Here is a 6,000-nt window from a genome sequence, read left to right on the forward strand (position 1 = left end):
TAGTTAGGAAAAGGACAAGGAGCAAACAAATGTGAAAATACTTAAATGGAGGAGGGCTAATTTCAGTGAGTTAAAAAGGGATCTTGTCCAGGTGGATTGGGATCAAAATTTGGCAACAAAACAGTAATTGAACAATGGGAGGCCTTGAAGGAGGAGTTGCTTTGGGCAGAGAGCAGGCAGATTCCCACGAGGAGGAATGGAACGGCCTCCAAAGCTCGAGATCCCTGGATGACGAAAGATACAGAGAGCACCATTTGTCCTTCATTTACAGACGCTCCCTGACCGATCACCATTTGTCCTTCATTTAAAGACGCTCCCTGACCGATCACCATTTCCCCTTCATTTACACACGCTCCCTGACCGATCACCATTTCTCCTTCATTTACAGACGCTCCCTGAGAATTCCCAGTTTACACCGCGCATGCGCGAGGCCGCGGCCTTTTGTTGAGAGTTGGTCCGGAGCGAAACGGGAGAAACCGGAAACCGGCGGGTTGTGAGGGGGGGATAATGTTCACTGTTTTATATTCGGGTCTGGGGCCGCACTCGGGGTTTGTGAAGCCTGAGCCTGGGCCTGAGCCCGGACCCGGGCCCCGGGGTTTATTGATCCTCTTGCTCCGATCCTCTCACCTGCACCGAACGCGCTCCTCCCGCAGCCTCGACTGGCCGCGCATGCTCAGGACACACTTACCAACAATGAGTCATTACTGCGCCTGCGCACTGTGCTCCACTGATTCAGATAGGGCACAATCTATACCGCGCAGCATGCTGGGTGATGCAGCCTCCATTGATGATCTTAATATCTGGCCGAAAAGGAAATCGATTGGAAGCAGGGAGAGCGCGTTTGGACCAAGGATTAGAAAATAAACTGAAACCGCAGCCCTTGGTGCCATTTTAACCGGCACAAACACACAGCGTTGACGCGCCCACCCACCCCCCACTTTGGTGAACTCCAGAAATTATTTTTTTCGGTAACTTTTATTAAATTTGTTTTATTAAATATTGCAACTGACGGGTTCAATTAAGGTTTATTTTCCAACTGCACCTCAGTTTGCCAGTCTCACCATTAACCCCGCCCTGGTGATTAAGGAGAGTTCCGCACCAATAGGAGGAGCGTAAATTTATAGGAATTTCCAATAACTAGTGGGGTGCGGCAGGGATCAGTGCTGGGGCCTCAACTATTTCCAATATATATCAATGACTTGGATGAAGGAACAAAGTGTCTTGTGGCCAAATTTGCTGATGACACAAAGATAGGTGGAAAAGCAAGTTACGATGAGGACACAAAGTGTCTGCGAAGGGATGCTGACAGGTTAAGCGAATGGGCAAAAATTTGGCAGATGGAATATAATGTGGGAAAATGTGAATTCATCCACTTTTGGAGGAAAAAATAAAAAGCAAAATGTTATTTGAATGGAGAAATACTCCAAAATGCTTAGTGGCAGAAGGCAGAGGGTGATGGTCGAAGGTTGTTTTTGTGACTAGAAGCCTGTGGCCAGTGGGGTACCACAGGGATCTGTGCTGGGGCCCTTGCTGTTTGTGGTCTACATTAACAACTTGGATATGAATGTAAAAGGTATGATCAGTAAGTTCGCTGATGATACAAAAATTGGTAGGGTGGTAAATAGCGAGGAGGATAGCCTCAGTCTGCAGGACGATATAGATGGGATGGTCAGATGGGCGGAACAGTGGCAAATGGAATTTAACCCGGAAAAGTGCGAGGTGATGCACTTTGGAGGGACTAACAAGGCAAGGGAATACATTCGGGTCTGGGGCCGCACTCGCGGTTTGTAAAGCCTGAGCCTGGGCCTGAGCCCGGACCCGGGCCCCGGGGTTTATTGAGCCTCTTGCTCCAATCCTCTTAACTGCTCCGAACGCGCTCCTCCTTTGAATGGGAGGACCCTAGGTAAGACAGAGGATCAGAGGGATCTTGGTGTGCAAGTTCACAGATCCCTGAAGGTGGCGGAATAGGTAGATAAGGTGGTAAAGAAGGCATGTGGGATACTTGCCTTTACTAGCCGAGGCATCGAATATAAGAGCAAGGAGGTTATGATGGAGCTGTATAAAACACTGGTTAGGCCACAGCTGGAGTACTGTGTGCAGTTCTGGTCGCCACACTACAGGAAGGATGTGATCGCTTTGGAGAGGGTGCAGAGGAGATTCACCATGATCTTATTGAATGGCGGAGCAGGCTCGAGGGGCCGATTGGCCTACTCCTGCTCCTATTTCTTATGTCTTATGTTAAATTGAATCCCAGTGTGAAAAAATGAACAATTTCAAAGCTAAGCAACGTGTGGAAGATTGGAAGGAGAGTGCGAGTGGAGATAATTGGCTTGGATCAGTGATCTCTTGAGCATTAAGACATTCATTATCTGGAAGAAGCACGGAGATGAGATTTTTGTCTAGATTTATCAGTGTCGAAAAGAAGCAGGGAGTTGAGATCCTTTTGTCCATTCATCCTGCTATCCACAAAATCCTTCGCCTCTCAATGCCCAGCATCTTTCTTTCCAACTCCCTGATCTGCAGCGAAGTCTTGGTTTCATTAATTCTCCGTGTTTGCACCAAACATCTAATTCACCTGGCAACCTGATCGTGTCTTCGAGTCGTAAGTCATCCCATCGTGCAGACTTCATGTTAGCAACTCAAGATAAGCTGTTTTATGCTCATGGAATGCATTCGAGCCTGTGTTCTAGATCAATATGTCGAGGAACCAACAATGGAACAGGCTATTTTAGATCCAGTATTGTGTAATGAGACAAGTTTAATTAGTAATCTAATCGTAAATGATCCCATGGGGAAGAATGATCATAATATGATAGAATTTCATATTGAGTTTGAGAGTGATGTCGTTAAGTCCGAAACTAGGGTCTTAAATTCAAACAAAACCAATAACTTAGTTATGAGGGGTGAGTTGGCTTAGGTAGTTTGGGAAATTAGATTAAAAATATGATGGTAGATAAGCAATGGCGAACATTTAAAGAAATAATTCATAATTCTTCAACAAAATTACATTCCCTTGAGGATTAAAAACTTCACAGGAAAAGTGGTGCAACCTTGGTTAACTGGAGAAATTAATGATAGTATTCGGTTAAAAGAGGCTTACAATGTTGCCAAAAAGAGTAGTAAGCCTGAGGAATAGGAGGGTTTTTAGAAATCAGCAAAGGATGACCAAGAAATTGTTAAAATGGGAGAAAATAGAATGAGGGTAAACCAGCAAGAAATATTAAAATGGATTGTAAGAGCTTCTACAAGTGTGTATAAAGCAAGAGATTAGCGAAAGTAAACATGGGTCCCTTGGTGACAGAGACAGGAGGATTTACAATGGAGAAAACGGAAATGGCAGAGAGGTTAAACAAGGATTTTGTATCTGTCTTCACAGTAGAAGACACAAAAATCATACCAGAATTATTGGGGAACCAAGGTTCTAATGAGAGTGAGGAACCTAAAGCAATGAAGATTAGTAATGAAAAAGAACTGGAGAAATTAATGGGACTAAAAGCTAACAAATTCATTGGACATGATAGCCAACATCCTCGGGTTTTAAAAGAGGTGGCTGCAGAGAAAATGGATGCATTGGATTTACCATCCAGAGTTCCCAGGATTCTAGAAAGGTCCCCATGGATTGGAAGGTACCAAATGTAACCCCGCCATTAAAGAAAGGAGGGAGAGAGAAAACAGTGAACTACAGCCCATTTAGCCTGACAATAGTAGTGTGGAAATTGGGAAAATCTATTACTAGGGGCGTGGTAACATGGCACTTAGAAACTCATAATATGATTAGGCACATGGAACACGGTTTTATGAAAGGGAAATCGTGTTTGACAACTCTATGAGAGGTTTTGAGTGTGTAGATAGCAGGGTAGATAAGGGAGAACCAGTGGATGTAGAATATTTGGACTTTCAAAAGACATTCGATAAGTTGCCACACAAAATGTTGTTAAACAAAATTAGGGCTCATGGGATTGTGGGTAATATATTCGCATGGATTGGGGATTTGTTGACGTACAGAAAACAGAAAGTCGCAATGAACAGGTCATTTTCGTGTTGGCAGGTTGTAACCAGTTGGGTGCTGTGAAGATCAATGCTTGGGCCTCAGCTATTTACAATCTATATTAATGACTTAGATGAGGGAACCGAGTGTAATGTATCCAAGTTTGCTGACGATACAAAACCAGGTGGGGAAGTAAGCTGTGAGGAGGACGCAAAGAGGATGCAAAGTGATGTAGACAGGTTAAGTGAGTGGGCTAGAAGGTGGCAAATGAAGTATAAAGTGTGGAAATGTGAGGTTATTCACTTTGGTAGGAAGATTAGAAAAGCACAATATCTTTTAAAAGGTGATAGACTACGAAATGTTCATAGTCAGAGAGATTTGTGTGTCCTTGTACACGGATTACAAAAGGTTAACATGCAGGTGCAGCAAGCAATTAGGAAAGCAAATGGTGTGTTGGCCTTTATTGCGAGGTGGTTGGAGAACAAGGATAAGGAAGTCTTGCTGTAATTATATAGGGCTTTGGTGAGACCGCATCTGGAGTACTGTGTACAGTTTTGATCTCCTTACCTGCGGAACGATATACTTGCCTTAGAGTGGGTGCAACAAAGGTTCACTCGATTGATTCCTGGGATGCGAGGGTTGTCCTGTGAGGAGAGATTGAGTAGAATGAGCCTATATTCTCTGCAGTTTACAATAATGAGGTGATCTCATTGAAACATATAACATTCTTAGAGGGTAGATGCTGGGACGCTGTTTCCCCTAGCTGGAGAGTCTAGAACTAATGGTTATAATCTCAACATAAGGGGCCGGCCATATAGAACAGTGTTGAGGAATAATTTCTTCACTCAGAGGGTTGTGAACCATTGGAATTCTCTGTCCCAGAAAGCTGTGGATGCTGAGCCATTGAATAGATTCAAAACTGAGATTGGTAGATTTTTGGACACCAAGGAACTCAAGGGAGATGGAGCGAGGTCGGGAAAATGGAGTTGAGATCGAAGATCAGCGATGACGCGATCAAATGTCGGAGCAGGCCACTGCATGGCCAACTCTTGCTCCTTTCGCTTCTGTTGGTCCGCTGGAAAAGCAGAAGTTGCCAGCTGTTTTAAAATTTTGAGCCTGAACAGGGACTTGAACCCTGGACCCTCAGATCACTACCCGTTCTTAAAAGTCTGATGCTCTACCGACTGAGCTATTCAGGCTCGCTGTTGGATTGGTTTCCATCATACAGATTCATGGTAGGACTCTGAATTATACCTGTCGATTTCGAATTTGGGGGAATATCGCTTTGAGACAATTTCCAGCATCGTGTTGAGGAGAATCCTTGCTTCTGTTGAACATGATGTATGAAACATGGACAGTGAACTCGTGATTTTGCAACTCTTCTTGTTTGTACAAAATGTCTTGTCATTCGTTAGCAGCAGTTAAAAATAACACTTTACCCAATGGCTCCAAAGCTAAACTTGTTCCACACGGGAGCTGGAAAAGGCCTCTCGACCTTTCAGCCGATCAACAATTGAAAGCTGAATAATTTCAACCGTCACACCGTGACACCAAGCAGCAGATTTGCCTCCCGAATTTTCCCGACACGAAACTTCAAACCGATGAAAACCTACTTCACGGAAAGAAGAATTGTGTTTTTGGTTCTTTCGATTTAAAGATGTCGTGCCGGCCGCTTTACCATTTCAGTTGTCGCCAATTGCCCACTCTCCCTCCTTTTAACAAATAAACTCTCACCTGCTATTGCAAGACGGTCGGCCAGAGGAGCCTCATTGCCCACATGGGGACATGAAGAAGTCGATGCGTTATGGAACCGGTTTTACCTTGAACTCCAGTCAAAATTTTGAGAAGTTTCAACTACCTTCGACGGCGCTGGAGTTCACAACTCCAGCATTTCTCGAGCATATAATTATTGTGGAAGTAACGCGCGCTGACCCAATGCGCCACCGCAGCCGCGCACGGTCTGTGTCACCAGTGCTCGCATCAAACAGCTTCATCCTCGGTCTCTCAATTAT

The 6,000-nt window shown here is 44.5% G+C and overlaps 1 non-coding gene across 1 annotated transcript; it reads right to left on the bottom strand.

The window, feature by feature from the left end:
* Positions 1-5,101: 5,101 nt before the first annotated feature.
* trnak-uuu (transfer RNA lysine (anticodon UUU)) lies at positions 5,102-5,187 on the bottom strand. The gene is given in 2 exon segments: positions 5,102-5,137; positions 5,151-5,187. It is a non-coding gene; the product is annotated as a tRNA-Lys (tRNA).
* Between the last annotated feature and the right edge of the window lie 813 nt (positions 5,188-6,000).

The sequence above is a fragment of the Heptranchias perlo genome, chromosome 20, assembly GCF_035084215.1.
Source record: "Heptranchias perlo isolate sHepPer1 chromosome 20, sHepPer1.hap1, whole genome shotgun sequence".
NCBI classification, from domain to species: Eukaryota; Metazoa; Chordata; class Chondrichthyes; order Hexanchiformes; family Hexanchidae; genus Heptranchias; species Heptranchias perlo.